The sequence below is a fragment of the Leucopleurus acutus genome (assembly GCF_964270905.1).
Source record: "Leucopleurus acutus genome assembly, chromosome: 5".
Lineage (NCBI taxonomy): Eukaryota > Metazoa > Chordata > Mammalia > Artiodactyla > Delphinidae > Leucopleurus > Leucopleurus acutus.
The window spans coordinates 28,072,256-28,094,181 of record NC_139147.1 but is presented as its reverse complement, the minus strand read 5'-3'; the positions used below and the strand labels follow the sequence as shown (position 1 = coordinate 28,094,181).

The 21,926-nt window shown below is 38.1% G+C and overlaps 1 pseudogene across 1 annotated transcript; it reads left to right on the top strand.

The window, feature by feature from the left end:
• The first annotated feature begins 1,003 nt into the window (after positions 1-1,003).
• LOC309962650 (small ribosomal subunit protein uS2-like) lies at positions 1,004-1,946 on the top strand (annotated as a pseudogene). Its single transcript has one exon. The product of its transcript is annotated as a small ribosomal subunit protein uS2-like (transcript).
• Positions 1,947-21,926: the final 19,980 nt, after the last annotated feature.

Genomic DNA, 21,926 nt, shown 5'->3' with positions numbered 1-21,926 from the left:
TACTCTCCTGGCAAAAGGTCTTTTTCAGAGCCTTATCCCAGCTGGTGGAAGGGAACCCCTCCCGTTCCACCCCCCTCCAGGCTTCCTGTTTCACCTGAAGAGGGAAAACAGAAACAAAAAACAAAAGCATAGTCAACAGGGATCGGAGGTTCAAGGAAATAGATTGGGAAGGCTGCAGCCAGGGAAGGGAGTGCAGGGCGGTGGGTAGGGGAAGCTGTACCATGGAGAAACACCTGTGAAGGTCACAGTCCAAGATCAAGGCTGATTAAAACACTGAAATTTAATTGAAAGATTATAGAACGCTCCCCCTTGCCCACACCATACTACCACACCAACAGGGCTCCGGTAAAACAGTAGATTACACCTCTAAGTCCTACAAGAAGCAGACTCTCTCTGAGGAGGCATTCTCAGGAAAGCCCAATGTCAAGAAGAAAAACAAAGCAAGGACACTAGAGGAATTCGAATCTTCTAGAACCTATTGCTACAGCAAAAGTTAACATAAATCTTCATACTAAAACCCTATTTACCTCATTCTAATTATTCGTACCTATCATATTCACCTTTCTTTTTTTTTTTTTTTTTTTTTTTTGCGGTACACGGGCCTCTCACTGCTGTGGCCTCTCCCGTTGCGGAGCACAGGCTCCAGACGCGCAGGCTCAGCGGCCGTGGCTCACGGGCCGAGCCGCTCCGCAGCATGTGGGATCGTCCCAGACCGGGGCACGGACCCGTGTTCCCTGCATCGGGAGGCGGACTCTCAACCACTGCGCCACCAGGGAAGCCCCATATTCACCTTTCAACCAAAAATTACAAGGCCTGCCAAAGCCAAGAAAAAACAGACTGAAGTGACAGAGCGAGCATTAGAACCAGACTTAGATGTGACACAGATTTGGGGATTATCAGACAGAGAATTGAAAATGGCTGTGATTAGCCTTTATGTGCTACCCAGAGAGGGGTCCATACAGCATTGTTCTGGGTTCTGTTGTAAGTTAGAGGGAAACTCACAATGTCCAGAGCCCTCAATGTCCTGCAAATAAAGAGGAAGAGTTCCTTAAATTCCTCTCAGCAGGAACACACTTAGGTGGTACCAACCTTGACTTCTAAATGGAATAGTCCATCACCAAAGGTAAAGTGACAGCATCTACGTCATAAATCTGAAGAAAATCTGAAAGAAGCTTCTGCTGGCAGCTGGTGCCATTGTTGCCTTTGAAAACCCAGCTGATGTCAGTGTCATATCATCCAGGAATATTGGTCAGTGAGCTGAGCTGAAGTTTTCTGCTCTATTGCTAGCTGCCTTACTCCTAGAACTTGGAACTAGATCCAGGAAGCCTTACTGGAGCCGAGACTTTTGGTGGTTACTGATCCCAGGGCTGACAACCAGCCTCTCAGAGGGGCATCTCCTGCCTACTACTGCTCTGTGTGACACAGACTCTCCTCTGTGCTATGTGGACATTGCCACCCATACAAGGGAGCTCGCTCAGCAGCTCTGATGTGATGGATGCTGCCCCAGAAGTTCTACGTGTGCGTGGCACCATCTGCCAGGAACACTCATGGAAGGTCATGCTTGATCTCTACTTCTACAGAAACCCTAAAGAGATTGAAAAGGAGGAAGAGGGTGCTGCTGAAAAGGCTGTGACCAAGGAGAAATTTCAGAGTGAATGCACTGCTCCAGCTCCTGAGTTTACTGTTACTCAACCCGAGGTCTCAGGCTGGGCTGAAGGCATGAAGGTTCCTCCTGTGCCTTTTCGGCGGTTTACTGCTGAAGAATAGTCTGCAACTCCCACTGCTCAGGCCATTGGACATATAGGAGCAACCACTGAGAGTTCTTAAGCTGTTCATCTACAGATTCTTAAACAGAAAATGGAAATAAGGTTGTTGGAAAATAAACAGTTTCTGAAAATTTTTTTAATAAAACAAAATAACTATGATCAATATGGTAAGGGCCCTAATTAAAAAAAAAAAGGACAACATGCAAGAACAGAGACTTAGTATAAGCAGAGAGATGAAAAATCTAAGAAAGAATCTAAAAGAAATGTAAGAAGTCAAAAAACACTGTAACAGAAATGAAGACTGCTTTCTATGGGCTCATCAGTAGATGTGACATGGCCGAGGAAAGAATCAGTGAGCTTGAAGATAGATCAGTAGAAATAGTTTAGTTAAAGAATCTAAAGGTTGGAAGAGACATTAAAAGTTATCTAATATATCTTCTCATTTTCCTTCTGAAAATTTGGATTAAAAATACATTCTCTTTTCTGATGGTATGCCAATGATGTAAATAATTATCTAACTCTTGCCATCAAGACTATTGCAAATAGAAGCATATCATTTTGACACAACTAACACAGATGTAACAGCTTTAGGCATTTAAATACCATTTGCCTATAAAGAACAATGCAACACACAAGTTATAAACATTTATGATTTAATTTGGAAAATTAGAACAGGATTTATCCCACTATTGCATATTATCATGAACGATTCTTTTTAACATCTTTGTACTGTCATTCTTTACTAAATGCCCTACATTTTTCATGCTTTATTTTTATACTTGTCTACTGCTACTTTGATCCTATCTGGCATTAAGGATCAGTTGTCAAACATTGAAACTAAAAGCTTTTATCTATGGCCTTGCCTCCTTGGATTCCAGTATTCAACATCACTCAGTCAGTGTTCAACTTCAGTCCAGCTGTTCATGTTTGCACATTTAGGTAACTTGCTTCCAAATATTCATGACAGTGAACTACTGAAAGTCAAGTTACTGCTAAGTGGACTTTTTTATATATTGTGATGTCAGAAGAGTAGTGCAGTAGTTTCTTAAGATTATTAGCTTTTCCGGGTTTCATTGAATGAAATTGGTGTTTAAGCGCGTATTCACATATTTCATGTACTCATATGTGAAATTCTGCGCTAGTGTAGAGGTGGCTAAGAAGAGGTGGCCCCTGCCTTCAAGGCATGATCAAGCTAGAACTGTAGTATTAGAATCAACTTGGAAGATTTTTAAAATTCTGTCATTCAGCCTTGTTTAAGTCAAAGTCCAGACATATAATATTCCTTAAGAATGTCTCAGATAATTTTAATGTGCCACCAGGATTAGAATTACTGAACTATATTGATAAAAAATATGCAAATAGATTGAAAGTGATAGATAAGGATGTTACACACACATACACACACACACATGCATGCACTTGTGAGATTTCAGAGGGTGGGGAGGTCATGTTCAATGGAGAGAGGGCAACAAATGTTTCTGAGCTTAAAGGGCTGTAAAGATTTTGGAGAGGAATACCTGACTGAGTGGAGTCACATTCCTGGCAGGGGGACACTAATAATGAAAGAAAACAAATAAATGCACTTGACAATGACATTTTTGAATGATATAGAGAGGAGCCAGACCCAGAAGAGAATACTGCAAGGAACTGTGGGAAGTAAGGTAAGACAGAGAGCAGGGTCCCACACTGAGAAGACCTTAAAAACTTGAATTTCAGGGTGATGTCATTATAAAGCATTTCTTAAATAGTTTCTGTTTTTTGCATTATTTAACTATCAGGACACTTAAATCCATGATCCTGTTACCCAGCTTAAGTATTAAACTTTATTAATGCAGTTGATATCTCTCCCTTCCCTAATCATAACTGTCCCACCCTCTGCAGAGGTAATCCTCATCCTAAATTTGGTGTTTATTATTCTCATACATTTCTTAATACTTAGATACATAGAGACTTATTTTCCCAAACAAAACCAATTTTTCAAGTTAAAAATTTATTGTAAAGAATTGAAGGGAATAAATATGGCATTGAGTTTACAGACAAAGGAATGGATGTCAAGGAATGGGAAGGAAATTTAGCACCTTAAATATAGAGAATGAGGAAACAATGAGTCAGACAAAGGTACTGGGCTTTGACCTGAGAGATTAGAATATGATGTGGTGTTGACAGGTTTAATGAATCATGGAGGGAGAACTGGTTCCTGGCAGTGTAGATGCTGTTTTGTGGAATTTGGCTCTATTGACCATTCCCTCCTTGAAGAAGCACTCGCCTCATGGCTTTCTGCCATAACTCTCTTTCGACTTTGTTTCTCCCTCTCCCATTGTTCTTTCTCAGTCTCCCTCATGGCTTCCATTTTGTGTTACAGCTCACACGTCCCTGGGTAGACTCATTTCCTTCCAGGGCCTTAACACACAAATGCTGATGACTTCCAAATCTGTCTGGTCAACATGTATGTTTCCTCAGTTCTAGACCTGGATATCTAATTGCTTGTAGTTATCTAGCTCCACAGTCACTTTCAGTGTGTCCAAAATTAGTCCTATTACCATCTTATTCTCCTTCTGTTTTATTCATCTTTTTAATGACATATTCCCTCTCTCTTTACTCTCTATCTTTGCAAATCACTCCCAAGATCTATCTTCTTACCCAAGCCAGAAAACTTTCCCACGCTTTTCCCTAAACATCAGCTGTGGCCGCTAATTCATGCTATGTCAAGTCAACTTCCTTAATTGTGCTTGTATTGACCCCTCCCCAACTCTCTCCACTACCCGAATCTCAGGTTCATTTTGTCTCTTCCCTGGTCAATTATGACAGTCTGTAACCTTATCTCCCCAGCCTCAGTTTTGTCCAGCTCCTGCTATCTGTCTCCCATCTGCTCTCAGAGCGATTTTCTTTTCTTTTCTTTTTTTTGCTGTACGTGGGCCTCTCACTGTTGTGGCCTCTCCCGTTGTGGAGCACAGGCTCCGGACGCGCAAGCTCAGCGGCCATGGCTCATGGGCCCAGCCGCTCCGCGGCACGTGGGATCTTCCCAGACCGGGGCACGAACCCGTGTCCCCCTGCATCGGCAGGCGGACTCTCAACCACTGTGCCACCAGGGAAGCCCTGCTCTCAGAGCGATTTTCTTAAATATAAATATGATCATTTCCTGCCCTTACATAGTAAAAAAAAAAAAAGAACCCATTACCTTCTGCAGAGGCTTCCCATTTTGCTCTTCTGAGCCCTAATTAGGATTCTACAGAGTTGACTCAAAGGCAACCAATGGTACAAAGTTAGAGGCTGAAAGGGCAGATGACTCTTTTGGGGGAGACATAAAAGAGTTTTAGATCTGTGTCCTAAGGCAAAAGAAATAAATACAAAAATAAACAAATGGGACCCAATTAAACTTAAAAGCTTTTGCACAGCAAAGGAATCCATTGACAAAATGAAAAGACAACCTATGGAATGGAAGAAAATATTTGCAAATGATATGACAGATAAGGGGTTAATATCCAAAATATATAAACAGCTCTTACAACTCAATATCAAAAAAATAAACAACCCAATCAAAAAATGGGAGAAGACCTGAATAGATATTTTTCCAAAGACGACGACATACAGGTGGCTAACAGGCACATGAAAGGATGCTCAACATCACTAATTAAAACAGAAATGTAAATCAAAACAACAACGAGATATCACCTCACACCTGTCAGAATGGGTATCATCAAAAAGAACACAAATAACAAATGCTGGAGAGAATGTGGAGAAAAGGGGACACGTACACTGTTGCTGGGAATGTAAATTGGTGCAGCCACTATAAAAAACAATATGAAGCTTTCTCAAAAAACTGAAAATAGAACTGCTATATGATCCAGCAATTCCACCCCTGGGTATACCTCCAGAAAAAATGAAAACACTAATTTGAAAAGATACATGAACCCAATGTTCATAGCAGCACTATTTACAATAGCCAAGATATGGAAGCAACCCAAATACCCATCAATGGATAAAGAGATGTGATACATATATATACACACACAATGAAATATTACTTATATGTGGAATATAATAAAATAATATAAATGAATGTATATGCAAAACAAACAGACTCAGATAAGATAACAAGCTGCAGGTTATCAAAGGGGATAGGGGCAAATTTGGGGTATGGGATTAAGAAGTACAAACTACGTATAAAATAGATAAGCAACAAGGACATATTATACAGCACAGGGAATTATAGCCACTATCTTATAATAACTTTTAATGGAGTGTAATCTGTAAAAATACTGAATCATTATGCTGTATACCTAAAACTAATATAATATTGTAAATCAATTATACTTCAATAAAACTTTTTTTAAATGTGATATTTTCACTATCATTATTTTTTCCAAAAAAAAGAAGAGTTGGGGGAATTCCCCGGTGGTCCAGTGCTTAGGACTCCATGCTGTCACTGCCAAGGGCCTGAGTTGTATCCCTGGTTGGGGAACTAAAAATCTCACAAGCTGTGCAGCACAGCCAAAAAAAAAGAGTTGGGTTCAAAAGCCACAGGTCCTTTCCTCAGCTTCTATCCTTCTGTTAAGTAAATCATTTCCCTAGTATTTATTGAGCACCTACCATGTGCCAGATATTCTTCTCAGTGCTGTTATACATGAACTCTTTTAACTTTCACAACAACTCATGAATGTAGGTAATATTTTTATTCCCACCTTACAGATAAGGAAATAAGTCATATAGATGTTAAATTACCCAACGTCACTCAGCTTGGTGGAGTCAAGAACCAGGACTTTAATCCAGGTAATTTGACTCTAGAATTTTGCTACTCAGAGTAGGATACATGACCAGCAGAATTGTATCACTGGTCATATTATTAAAAATTCAGACCTTCTGCCTCCATCCCAAACTTACTCAATCAGAATATGACTTTCTACAGGATTCCCAGGTGATGTGTATGTCCATTCATTTTTGAAAAGCACTGGGTTCTTAACTATTATATTGCCCCCATATGTCAGTAATTCACTTCCTCTTTCTTCTTTAGACACATGGGCTGGCTCTTCTTTTTTATGGGACTGTCAGAAGCAAAATACAAACCCAGAATCTTTCTTCTTTACATTTCACTGAAGGGATGATAGCAAGAGGAACCCCATTTGTAATATATGAACGTGAGCTCCCAGGAGTGAGCTGAGCCTTCCTGAACACTCCTCCTTTTATGGCTGTTTCATCATTTGTCTTGAAACTGGCATCTGATAATCTCAGCATAGTGAAGACAGGAAATTAAGAAGCTAGAACATTTCTGGTCAAGGGAAGTATAAACCAGTTATGCTAATAGTTATTATTCTAACCAGTTCTTGGTGTAGGTGAATTTTACAGCTCCTGAAGAGGAAGTAAGGGACTGATGTTCAGAATGAACCCTGGCTGTCCAAACACTTGATATTAAGTTAGTACCACTGGCTAAGCAGGCAGGAGGAAGGGGTGAAAGCTGCTATGGCTTAGAGACCAAGTAGCAGGGAAAGTTGGAGATCAGATGCCATTACAACCCTAATTGACATCATAATCACACATCACAATCTTAACAGCGAATTTAGGTGACACGTATCTTCTAAGTTAATACGGGAGGAGCAGGTGGGTTTCAGGATATACTGTAAACCATTCATGTTTATGAAACTCACTCATAGGGGATTTTCAGGCCAGCCCCAGCCTTGGCTCCTAAGTCACCTGGAGATTGTCGCCAGCACTTTGCTGCGTATCTCACAGAGTGCTCAAAACCCAGCCAAACAGTAATGATAAATGGATGGTTTACAGAGATGGTTCGGAGAGATGGAGAATGTGCCACATCACACACCATGTGGCAGAAACTTAAGCAAAATCCTCATTAAACATGAGGATTCTTCATGTCTTTCTTTCCTAAGTGCTTTCTTCCCAATCTAGCTTTTTTCGCCTTTTCTTTCTTTCCTCCTTTCTTTTTTCACACAGTATCTAGCTAACTGCTGTATCGTTACAAGCATGAACTCTAATTCTAAGTTAAATGACTTAAGCAAAACATAAAGTGGAGAGTTCAAAAAAGAGTAATTCATTTTCTAGCTGGTTTTACTATCTACAGCATCCATTCAGGGTCCTTATTCTCAGGATCCTGCCAAACAAAAGCAGGTTTCTTCCTAGCTGGGGGTAGGGATATCTATTGTTAAGAAGATAACAATAGTTTCTCCATACTGCTATATTCTCCTCTGCTGTAGTACTTCTTCATGGTTATTTTATATATATATATATATATATATATATATATATATATAGAGAGAGAGAGAGAGAGAGAGAGAGAGAGAGAGAGAGAGAGAGAGAGAACTAAGACTAAAATCCTTTACCCTATTGGCAAAGGTCTGAGTGGACATGCCATTCTCAACATACACAAGACAAGGTGCTTGCTTGTTGGATGGACGTATTTATGTGAAAAGCATTTTAAACAGGTCTTTGTGTACTTCAGTGACTCTGGGTACCTCACACACACCTAATCAGAGAGGCCTGACTTATATATATATTTATACATTGGATTTCCACATGATATTTCTTAGGAAAAGGAGCTCCAATTCAAGAAGCAGTTTTTAAAATATCAAAAACAAGTGACAGACAACATAAAGTCTTACAAGTGCAAACTTATTTGCGTGGTGCAGGACTCTACATTATCTGGCCTCTGCCAGCCTTCCCAGCCTTAACTCCTGCTGTTCTCTTCTTACCCCACCAAGCCCTGATGCTGCCAACCAAAACTCTTGGGGTTCCCAGAAAGCACACGATGCTTCAGGCTTCTGTGCCTTCGCTTGTGCAGCTCTATCCATTTACCTGGGGAGCACTTATATCCATTTTGAGACACAATTTGTGTTACTGTGGCAATGAAGATGTCCTGGCTGCTGTAACAAAGCACCATAGACTGGGTGGCATAAACCACCTAGTGGTTTCTTTGCTCACAGTCCCGGAGGCTGGAAGTCCAAGATCAGGGTGGCAGCATGGTTGTGTTCTGGTGAGGGCACTCCTCCAGGGTACAGGCTGCTGACTTCTCATTGTGTCCTTGTATGGGGGAAAGAGGGCGAGAGAGCTCTCTGGGGTCCCTTTTATAAGGACACTAATCCATTCGTGAGGGTTAGTTAATTCTTGAGGGCTCTGCCCTCAAGACCTAGTTACTTTCCAAAGGCCAACCTCCTAAAATCACTACGTAAGGGATTAGGATTTCCACATATGGATTTCACTGGGGGACACATTCAGTCCATTGCACTGATCTTCCCCATTAAAAGTGATCACATCTGTTCTTGTTACCCTGAACATACTCATATCACTGTACCTATATCACTTGTATTAACATGTGTTTTTGCTTTTATAGACAATAAGCTTTTTGACAGCAAGGACTCTTTTTCTTATTTGTCCTTGAACATCAGCCAGTGTCTGACTAATGTAAATATCCTTTGAATCTTTGAATGGGAATTCATTTGAATGGTTATTTCCAATCATAAACAACAACAGACTTTGATGCAAGAAAAGTTGCATAGGTGTACAGTCTGCATTAAGGCATAATTCTTCTTAAGAAGAGGTAATATGCCATGGATCTTTTTTTCCACTCTTGTATTTGTTTTCAAAGTGTTTCAGGTAAATATACAACATTAATAGTTTAGTCAGAACCAGTATCAATAGTGCATTACAAGATAAAGGTGTAATTTTCAACTACTTCATAAAGTCTGAAAAGGCTCTCTAAAGTCTCAACAACAACAAAAAACCCAAAAAACCCAATTGTGAATGAATCTTAAAAAAATTTCTAAAATTTTGTCAAATTCTGTTGACAAACAGATGTTTTCCTAAGAATAATTCCATAATTTCATATATCCCCAACTGCTGTGTCTGCTTATTAAGAAAATAAACATTTTCAGAAAGTTTGCAATATATATATTTGCATATATGTGTGTGTGTATGTGTGTGTATATATATATGTGTATATGTATGTATATAAGTATATATGTGTATATATATATATATATATATACATATATGACATGATACTTAGCAGGTAGTGATTGTCTTTTAGAATTGTTATTAGATACCTGGAAAAATTGAAAAGCAATAAGAAAGATTTACAAATTAATTTTCATTCTAAAAAGTAAGGCATACATTTGTGTTTGAATGTGTGTCAATAAGATGGGCTGCCTGACAGCACAAGAATATTGTGAAAAACTATCACTATGTTTTAAAAATGAGAAGTCAGAGTTAGGGCAAGAAATTAATGCAGACCAGACCACTTATACCTTGGAATTAGCATAGACTTGAATTAAAACTGAGATTGTTAAGAGTTCTTTTCTAATTGCACTGTAATAGAAAAAATCTATTTCTAGCCCTGTAATTTATTCGTATTCATTCTATGACTCACATTTATGATTAAATATGGACACTGCCTGGATATTCATCTAGATATAAAGGAAAGAAAAAAGCTGTTTATCACCTTAAGGATAGAATTAGTAAAAAAAAAACACATTAAGGTGTGAAAAATGAGCAACTATTAGTACGATATTTTATCCAAAATATGAAAGGCAACTACTTAACCTTCTAAATTCAATAAATCCTGTTATATAGGCAGAATATACTCTTTTCAAATGCCAACTTTATGTTCAGAAAAAAAACAAATACCAAAAAAAAAAAACCCCACCAAAATCTGAAGAATCTTTTTATCTCCAAAAAAGAGAAGACAATAATTCCCAACTGTGTACATATTACTTGCATTCCTCAACAGGTTAGTCCAAGAATAAAAAAGTATCTTAGGTTTTCATTTAGCTGAATTGAGGAATAAGAATATATAAATTTCCCTAGATTTTTAGTTATTAATAAACAGAATATAAATATAATTTTTGGCTTTGAGGACATCCCTGAGTACAATTTTTTGTCATTAAGTTTTCTTTTTGTCAGTTGTTCCCAAAGAGAATATCAATGTTGAAACTCAGAAGCCAATTCCAATTTGTTCTAGTGCACGTCTAGTATCTGAGAGGTTTTCTATTTAATATTTAAACACGTTAATAAATATTTAAACAGCAAGTACTTGTGCTGGGTAAATTCTAACCACAGTAGAATGGAAACTACTTTACTGTTCCCAATTACCTTAAGTTGGTAATTCTCAGATATGAGGCTTTTTGATGTGTGATTGTGTATGTGTGTGAGTGTGTGTGTATGTATGTGTAATCACTTTCAGTCTATTCAATGTAAAGTAATTTCCAGATTAATTTTGGGCCAAGTTGAATAAGCAATAAAGCTAGTTGGAAGATTAAAATGACTCTTCTTAAACTTTTTAGTATATGCTTTTGAACAAAATGAAAGTTTTAAGAGGAAACCAAAATTCTTTTCTTTTTTTTCCTCTTATCTATTTACTATTATTATTATCCAATAATAATTATTTAACAAGAGATTTACCCTCTTAGCAATTTTTAATGTGTACAATATTATTAACTATAGGCACTCTGTTGTACAGTAGTTTCTAAGATGTATTTTTCTTGCATAACCAAAACTTTGTACCATTTGACTAATACCTTCTCATTTCCCCTGCCCCATCCTTTTGGGGGTTGAGGTTATTTGTTTCCCTTCCGTCTTTGTCTGTGGAAAATATGAGATAATAAAAGTGAGTTATTTTAAGCCTCTGAGTTTGTGGTAATTTATTATGCAGCATAGAAAACTAATATGCAAGCCTATGGAATATTACAGGTAACTCTGGTAGCCTTTTACCATTATAATACGTTTTTACATGTCTATATTCGTGAGAGCTGGACTCTTCTTTGGTTCTCTTTGTGTCTCTCTTCACTTAGTGCTTAAACATTCCTTGAATGTTCTTTGAATGAATAAATTAATGGATGAATTCCTTTTTGTTGTACTCTGGTTCTTTTTCAGTTCAATCTTTCTGCTAAGAAACTGCCCTTCCCATCTCCTCGTTTTATTCCTTCCTCTGACTGTTCTCACCTGGAGAAATGGTTATATCCAATAACCAGCCATTTCTGGTTATAATTAGCAAGCATTACCATTGCCAAGTATAGTGAAAGTTTATCCCCTTGGGTTTGGGTGTCCATGTGAGCTATTCAAATTAATGTATTGATATCTTTCTTCATATTCAATCATAAAGACATTTTTCCATTGGCATATCATCAGCTGTCACTTAACAATTATTAGGACATTCTTAAAATGGATTTCCCATAAAAGTTGTCCAATTAGAAATACTACAAGATACAATTACTCTATACATTCTGTTACTTAGGAAAGACTGTGTCAGTCAGGGTTCATGGTGACAGAAATCAATTCTGCCTTTAAGAAAATAGTGTTGGAAACCTACCTGGCAGTTGACAGGATAAAAAGAAGGATAGAGAATTTGGATTGGAAAAATAGGTCGGAACCAGGGGAAGATGGAAAGTTAGAAGCCAAGCTAAAGTGATGACCTTCATGCTGTCAGTGCAGCGTGTTGCTACACTCTTGGCTTGATGCTGGACATCACTCACGAAGCCCTCATCACCACCATCCTCCCACTTGACCCCCACTCCCACCACCAGAAATAATTCTCAATTGTCTCTTTTTTTGCCTCACTAGCTAAAGATTCAGTGGACTGGGGAAGCATCTGATTGGCCGAGCATTCTATGGCTCTGGGAGAGCAAGTATCTGGCATTCTGGTTTCTGTGGCAGTAGGTGGAACCCTACCTCTCACCAAGACACAATGGCCATTTGTCCAGACATGGGGTTTAGATAGTGGGCTGCCTCCACCCAAAAACACAACCCCTGATACATCCAGTACAAAGTGTTGTACTTAAAATAGGCTTAGTTGGATGGAATTGTTGAAAGAAAACAGATAAGAGTTTTCAGAAAGACTTGAAACAAGAACAGAGAAATCTGGAACATGAGAGTAAGATTATTTAATGGCCAAGTGTACAACCACTTTTGGCAATAGTTACATAAAGAAGGAGATAACCCCAAATGGTTCTGGAGAATTCTTGTCTTCCCAGAAATTGCCATTCATATGCACAGCTGTGGATAATTCCATTTAAGTGAATGAGGATTCTGCAACGTTCAAAAAATGTGATTGCCATACTGAAGAGTGTTTTTTTTCACCCAGTGTCTCCTACTCACCAGCTAACTGTTATAGAGATTCTGGCTACAGGGTTTCCTGCCCATCTCCTCCAGGTAATTGGTTCAAAACAAATACAATAGGTTCATGATCATTTACTTCAAGTTTCTGTGAACCAAAAGTAAAGTTCAAGTTTTTAGTACCTTTATTCAGTAGGCTGGGACACGAGACCTGTGCTGTCAATTACTTCTACTTCACTCTTTCTCCACCAAGGCCTATATCAAATGCCATGCTCTCTGTGAAACCTTGCTTTATTTTCTTAGACTAAGTCCATTTTTCCTTCCTTTGACTTCCAGTAATTTGTAAATAAATTTGCTTATTAACATCTCTTATTTTGTTGTTTTATTCTTGATTCTCCTACCAGATTGTGAACTGTGTCAGAGTAAATACCATCTTCTTTAGGAAGAGTTAGGTGTTCCTTATTCCTGGTTTCCTCATTACCTGGTACACTATGACATTGTTTCTGTAGCTGACTCCCCAGCAGACTGTAGGCTTTTGGGGGTTGAGGTTATTTGTTTTCCTTCTGTCTTTGTCCATGGTACTGAAATTCAAGAGTCAATAGGGTGGGATCATTGGTTTGTCTTAAGTGGACTGGTCATAAACAAGATATAATAAACTTCCATTTATTTGGCAAAATTATCATATTTTTGGAATTCCAGTGAAACTCATGTGTGTGTGTGTGTGTGTGTGTTTCTGTTTTTTTGGAAGTTAATCCTAACATGCCATGTGAAAAAGAGTTAGCATTGCATCACTTACTCTTTGAAGATAGAAAAAAATAAAATTGAGGATTGAGTATAAGCCCTTAATATAAGAAAGCATATCTTCTTCATCTGTTATTGCTCTCCTGACAAAGATCTGCATAAGTGAGTGGTAAGTCAATACCACAATGTACCTTTTTGAATTCATTTTGAATAATGTTGGCAAATGAGGCAGTGTTGCAAAATATATTATCTTCTTAAATCAGCATACGTCAGAGTTAATACACTGGACTAATAGTCAGATCTGATTTCTTTATTTTTTTATTTAATAAATATTTGCTGAGGTATTATGCTAGGTACAAGGTTTAACATGACCATACACTTGCTGTGTACTGTTGGCAAGTCACTCAACTGCCCTGAGACTAGGCTTCCATATTTGTAGAATGGTTATAGAGTATGTCCTGCCTTGTCTCATAGCATAGTTAGTGAGGGTCAAATGAGACACCATATATTCAAGTGATTAATATATGGTAAAGCACTTAAATATAAAGTTATAATACTTATTATGTTCTGTTATTTATAACATGTATAATATAGCTACAAATTATATTAGCTAGTGCAATAAAACTATATTTATTAAATAGCACTATAGCTAGCTCTCAAAACCAATTCCTAATTTCCATAATTTCATACTACCACAATATTATAATAACTTATAACAGTATCATACCTTTGAATTGTCCTCTACCATTTTCAGAGTACTTTGAAGTAAGTCTTCTTTGATCGTTTCAACAACAGAGAAAGTAAAGTCACCTACTCTGCTTTATTTTTTCATTCACATATTTCTAGGGATCTACTTTTCTACATGATAATTTCTAAATCTAGAGCTAAACTGACTTTTGAATGGTACTTAAGTAAGAAAGAAATTTTGGTTCAATTTATTTCTACCTCAGTTTCTCAAAGGATCACCATAGTGATACATGATACCTGAGAGACATAAAGAATTGTCAGATCAGTTTTATTTCTAGTTCTTGCAAAATGCCTGATGACAATGGAAGTCTGCAGTAGTGGGTTTCAACATTTTTAAAATGGACTGCATTTTTTCTAGGACTGCTTTACACACTGAAAAATTAGTGAGGACCCCAATGAGATTTTAAGTCTGTAGGCTGTATACCCTTCATATTGGAAGTTACAGCTGAGAAATTTCAAAAATATTTATTCATTATTTCATTTAAAAACAAGAAATGCATTACATTTTGATATAAATATTACTTTTATGAAAAGTGACCACCTTTTCCAAAACATAAAAGATGAGCGAGAAGGATGATATTGTTTTACATTTTTGGAAATCTCTGATATCTGGTTTAACAGAAGACAACAGAAATCTCTAATTTGCTTCTACATTCTATCTGTTACCACATATTGCTTGTGTTGAAGAATAAGAGGAAAATCTGGTCTCACACAGATATATAGTTGGAAAAAGGAGCATCTTGCAGACCCCCTGAAAGGGTTTTGAGGACCTCCAGGATCCATTAACCACACTTGAAAAATGGCTGGTCTACAGTGTAGAGGGTTTAAATGCCAAAGCTTTGAAGTCAGACAGACCTTCTACCTGAATTCAATCCAGTTTAATATGTTTTGGTTGTGTGTCCTTGGATAATTTACTTAAATGATAAGACACAACTTCTTCCTCTGTGAAAAGAGTGTAATAATTCCAACTTCATGAGGTTGTGGTAAAGATTAAATTGCTCGGATTGTGAAGTGCTTAGCATAGGTCCTGGCCCACAGTAAGTGTATGGAAAACAGTAGCTGGCTCTAATGTATCATAGGCTGTTTCTCGTATCCTGCGCAAAATAGAAGGCCTAGAATAGTCAACCTAACTCATCTGACAGTAAGGACAGTCTTAGATGGAAGGTTCTGAAATTGAAACCAATAGGATCTAATTTTAAAATATGCTATCCTATTTTCACTTATACAAGATTAATTCTCAGTTAATATTGCCACACAATTGCAGGTGTTTATGAAAGCCCAAACTAAAGCTATGGTAGATTTGAACAGAAACATTTAACTAACCTTCACATAAAAAAAATTCCATGCATTGTTGTTAATGCAAAACAGACCAAACTGCTAGACTGAGAAAATAGTAGATTATTGTATATACAGCTCATTTTATAAGATGGTAGTAGGTATTCTAAATATACTAAAAACAGTTTCTGAAAGCCTAGAAAGTAGGAAAGGGGATTTTTAAAATTTGGTTTTATTCATTTACTTATTTTTAAAATTTATTTATTTTATTTTTGGCTGCTTTGGGTCTTCGTCGTTGCACACGGGTTTTCTCTAGTTGCAGTGAGCGGGAGCTACTCTTCGTTGCGGTGCATGGGCTTCACATTGCAGTGGCTTCTCTTGTTGCGGAGCACCACTCTAGGCGCGTGGGCTTCGGTAGTTGTGGCACACAGGCTCAGTAGTTGTGGCTCATGGGCTCTAGAGTGCAGGCTCAGTAGTTGTGGTGCACGGGCTTAGTTGCTCCACAGCATGTGGGATCTTCCCAGACCAGGGCTCAAACCCATGTCCCCTGCACTGGCAGGTGGATTCTTAACCACTACGCCATGAGGGAAGCCCTAAAGTTGGTTTTATTTTTGTTTATAAATTCGTTTTAATTACACTTATTGAGCACCTATTTAGCATAAACATTGTGCAGAATCCAAAAATGAGTAGCACTTCTGCCTAATCTTTAAGGTTTTTTTCCTTTTGTTCTGTTTCTACTTGCTAATAGCTTTGTTTGTCCCAAAATAAATTTCTGACTTGCCATATCTCTAGTATGTATTTTTAAAAATTAAAGGCATTTATATCTGAACTTTGTGTCCTTTTTACTATCCAAGAGAGAACACAAATGATCAAGGGTCTGAAATTAGTGGTAAAGTAGTTGCCCAGGAATAACTAAACTAATTCTTTTGTACATTATATGATATATGAAACTATTATAGAAATGTCAGTAGAACAGTCCCTTCTTAGACTGTCAGATTTTGTAAACTGATCTCACTTAACTCTGCTACTTGTACTGTTTTCCTAGACTCAGAATATTCAAACCCAGCTGAATAATTCTTCTTGGTGTTCATCTAACAGTTTTAACTTCTCAATTTATAGATCATGTGGAATCCCTAATAATAATCATAGCAAGAACCTGCTCACATTTATTATGTATTTACTTTGTGCCTCATGGTGTTCTAAATACTTTACATGTACTTAATCATGTAATCATCAAAATAACCCTATATTATTATTCTCATTTTATAGATTACTGAGACCCAGAGAACATATGACAGTAAAGGTCGTGTCAGAAAAACACAGTACTCTCTGAATATTTAAATCAAGGGATAATTCAAAGAATTGGTTACACAGGTAAGGGAGGAGTACCCCAAAGAGGGACAGTGAGTTAAATCAGAGTTTAGCAACAGCAAGAAATTATTATGACTCTTAATTTGGAGAGATGATGTGAGGAGGCAAGGTTTCCAGAGCTCAGGGACTTGCTTCACCAGGAGAACCTTGAACCAGGGTAGGTCAATCTGGTGAAAAGTGGAACCACCGAAGAGACATAGCTCAAAGAGATGCCCCCAAGGGGAGAGGGAGAAGGAGAAAGCAGAATGGCCTGGCTTCTCCCTTTCTCTCACATTCTAATACCCCACCTATCCCTTTCATTGGCCAATCCATTCTGAAGCCAGCTGAGCTGAGAGCATGGGATATGCATGGGTAGTTCTTTCCGTGATTCAGAGCAGAGCAATAGAAGTGCAAGGAATGTTCCTGATAGCAAATAGGCAAGGAATATGCAGAAGGCTTTAGGAAGTTGGCCAAGATAAATGAGCTATCAGTCTTTCAGTGGCTCTTTGGGATTTGGACATACGTAGTAATCATGTGCCCTGAATAAGGGAGATAGAGGTTTCGAAAAGTGACATTAGTCACTTTCTGATGTGTTTTTTTCTGCCCATATATGTCATAGGATAATTTCAGGGAAATGTTTGCCTACTACTATAGCAGGGGAAGAGAGGTAAGAAATGAGAAAGGGTCTGGGATTCTAAACCATTTTCAGTGTCAGAGTATGCCTTTGAGCATGTTCAAGGTAAGAAGAACAAGTGATTCATGCAAGAAATCTCCACTTTATTGTACTGTCTCTCAGTTGATGAAGTATAGCTTTTTCTCCACGTAGACCTTTCTTTCAAAGTAGACCTTGCAAAGATATAGTTCACATTCAACTAGAATCTGTTTTCAGTTTTTCAAAACTATTCTAATTGAAGTGTCAATATTGGCAGAAAATGTGGAGATACTATCTTTTAATGTGTTAATGCATCCCTTGACAATCTAAGAGGTTATGGGATGGGGCAGGAAAACAGGATATTTGACGTCACATAGGCATGAAGTATAGGATTATAAGTAAAGTAGGCTAAATATAACTGCTATGAGCTGCATTTTGTTCCCTTAAAGTTCATAGTTTGTCCCAACCCCTAGTACCTCAGAATATAACCATATTTGGAGATAAGATCTTTAAGGAGGGATTAAGTTAAAATGAGGCTGTTAGAGTGGGGCCCTAATCCAATATGATTGGTCCTTATAAAAAGAGAAAGAGACACCAGGGGAGTGTGTATACAGAGGGTCAACCAAATATGCAGAGGCAGCATCTGCAAGCCCAGGAAAGAGGCAGCAGGAGAAACCAACCCTTCTGGTACCTTGATCTTTGACTTCTAGCCTCCAGAACTGTGAGAAAATAAATTTCTGTTGTTTAAGCCACTCAGTCCATGGTATTTTGTCATGGCTGCCCTAGCAAACTAATATGCTGACCAAAGAAGCAACATCTGGAGACTCTCAGTGTGGGAGGCATTATTGATGGCTGGAGATCCTAATAGTGATATATTTATAAAACAATATGGCTGCCAGGACCACAAAGCTGTCAGATTGGAATGAGAAGTTAGAGTTAGACACACACTGTAAAAGTGTAAATACACTTGTTTTTCTCTCCTTCATGGCTGTCCATTTAATTCAATATGCATTTTATTGTGCATGTATTAGTCAGGAAGTACTCTTACAGGTTCCAATCTCTGAACACTCTATTGCTGAGTGGTGCTATTGTGACATCATAGAAACCTCCTCTTTGAATGATTGCTTATGGTTCCCTTATTGGTGGAAACAAAATTGTCCCAGAATGTCAATACACCTTAAGAAGAAAAATAATTCCAATCCTCTTCAAAGTAGATTTAAAAAACACTCTTCTGTTGTGGCAATTGTTCAAATCTACCCTGTGAACTGAATGTTTCTCACTTGTTCATATCTTACAGATGTGCTTTGGCAACATATTATACTTCGGGTGTCCAGAAACAGATTTTCAAACCCTTTCTAAATGAAAAGAAATAAAGAGTCAGGATAGAATAATACCACCCTTTCTAAATGAAAAGAAATAAAGAGTCAGGATAGAATAATACCAATGTCCTTGGTTCATATATAAGATATAATATTAAATATTGTTAGAAACATCATTTTGATCCACAATAGAAAAACAGGCTTTGTGTTAAAATCTAAACATTTAAACAACCTAAATATCCATCGACAGATGAATGGATAAAGAAAATGTGGTACGTATGTACAATGGAGTACTACTCAGCCATAAGAAAGAATGAAATAATGCCATTTGCAGCAACATGGATGCAACTAGAGATTATCATACTAAGTGAAGTAAGTCAGAAAGAGAAAGACAAACACCATATGATATCACTTATATGTGGAATCTAAAATATGGCACAAATGAACCTATCTATGAAACAGAAACAGACATACATAGAGAACAGACTTGTGGTTGCCAAGGGGGAGCAGGGTTGGGGGAGGGATGGATTGGGAGTTTGGGGTTAGTAGATGCAAACGATTACATATAGAATGACTAAGCAACAAGGTCCTACTGTATAGCACAGGGAACTATATTCAATATCCTGGGATAAGCCATAACAGAAAAGAGTTTAAAAAAGAATGTATATATGTGCATAACTGAGTCACTTTGCTGTGCAGCAGAAAGTAACACAACATTGTAAATCAACTATACTTCAATAAAAATAAATTTAAAAAACTAAACATTAAATTTTATATGAAATTTATCACCTTACTTGCTTACCTAAGTGTCAACAATCCAGAGCAATGCAATAATTTAGGAATTATTAAATAATATAATGGGGATATATAACTCCAGCAACCATCCATATTAAGGCTGACGCATGAACAGCAAAACTGATACTGGGGCACATTTTAACAATGATTTAGGATATCTGGCAATGCGTCTTTTGTGCAAATTTATCTCAAATTCTCACATTTTTATCCTCTATTCATTCCGATTGTATGCTTTCTGGAAAAAAAAAATACCTATAAGGAAACATGAAATTTACTTCTTAAAGTTCTACAAAACCACAATTAAGATTTAAAGAAAATTAAATAGGAAACCATCAAAAGTGATTAGGGTACAAACTACCCTATAAAGAGTTTTATTTGGTCATAGTATAGTAAGCACTGGTAAGATAATTTTTTGTGGAACTAAAATCTAACTCAGGGGTGGGATAGGGAGGGTGGGAGGGAGGGAGATGCGAGAGGGAAGAAATATGGGGTTATATGTATATGTATAGCTGATTCACTTTGTTATAAAGCAGAAACTAACACACCATTGTAAAGCAATTATACTGCAATAAAGATGTTTAAAAAACTAAAAATTAAAAAATAAAATCTAACTCAGAGGAACCTTTATTGCCAAATTCTAGAAACTAAACTAGTATCTGGCAATATCCTTATAAAACCACAGTACCAGATTTTTATGTTAAATTTAACTTTCTTAAATTCAAATGTCATGAACTGGATAGATTTTAAAAAAAATCTGTAACACAGACAAACTTGGAGTTGATATGTGGAAAGAATTTTCATCTATAAATGAGGAAAAATGGGCTGTAGTAAGCTTTTGTTGACAAGTCACCCTCTTTGGGTCTCAGTGTTATAAAAAATGTGTGCATTCTATCAGAACTGTTGCATTATTCCTTAAAATTCTGGGTTTCCAACCACTTCACAACCTTTCAAATTCTTCTGTTAAAGATGTAAAATAAAATTTGTAATCTGTCAAAATCAAATGAGCAAATAAACATGAAGACTCAAGAGAAAGACCTCAAAAGCTATTGAAGACATCTAAGGGTGCAGAGCAAAGACAGCTTGTAAAGTGCACAGACTGATTACAAAACCTTAGGAGTTACTGTAATCCATGATTATTAAATAAAACCTGATATTTCAATGATCACGTACCAAACTTGCTTTTCTTGCCATCAGATTAAAAACTGTATCCAGATTTGCATATGTGTGCATTGTATTTGTGACAATACGCACTGATTATTCCCCCTCTCCCGCCACACCATCACCCTCACGTCCCTATCTGCTTCCTATCCCCAGATTAGCTCCTGAAACTTAAGATATTTTTGAGGCTACAGATTGCTTTCTCAATATTAGGTTTTCCTTACAATGCCACATATAGTCAAGTATTCCAAGCAGGGTGGTTAACAGATAATTGTTTGGCAACTGGGATATTAGGTAATGTATACCATCTAAGCAGTGATACTTTTGTAATATTGTCTGTTGTATAGACTGTATTTCATTTATATCAAACCTTTGGAAAATATACCTTATTTCTCCAGAGCCTAGCAGTGACTGGCACATGTTTGAATGAAAGAAGTAGACAGAGAATATCAATATTCATTTACGTAATGATTAGTTAAGGATTAAAGTACATTCCAGCATAAGGGCTTCTGACAGCCTTTTGCTTAAACCACACTTGACTTTTCCCTTCGGGCGAGTATACTGCTTGTGAAATTCCTAGAAAGGCCAGAGACATAGAAAGGAGCTGGGATTCGGGACCCAAATTGGTTTTGGGACGTTATGTGGCCTGGAGAGAAATGTTTTGTCTTGGAGGAGTTCGGAAAGCCAGTGATCTAACAAATTCTGGGCACAGAGAGAAACGCTGCCCTCCCGCCTCGGCTTGGAGCATCGCGGAGCCAAGGGCAGGCGTCGCGCAACCTGCCGCAGGGGCGGCTCCGAGGCCCGGCCCACGTGGCGCTCCCTCGCTCCACCCGCGGGAGCGCGGGTACGGGGGGTGGGGCTCCGGGGCGGCTCCGCCCCGCCCCGCCGCCCCGCGGGTCATAATGTAGGGTTAGGGCGGCCGGAGGGCGGGGCTCGGCGCGGGAGGAGCCGCCGGGCGGGGGCGGTGACGACTGTTGGGGGAGGGGAGGGGAGGGGAGGAGGAGTCGCGGCGGGAGGAGGAGGACAGCGCCATTCCGGCCGCTCCCTCTGTCCCTTCTCCCTTCCCCG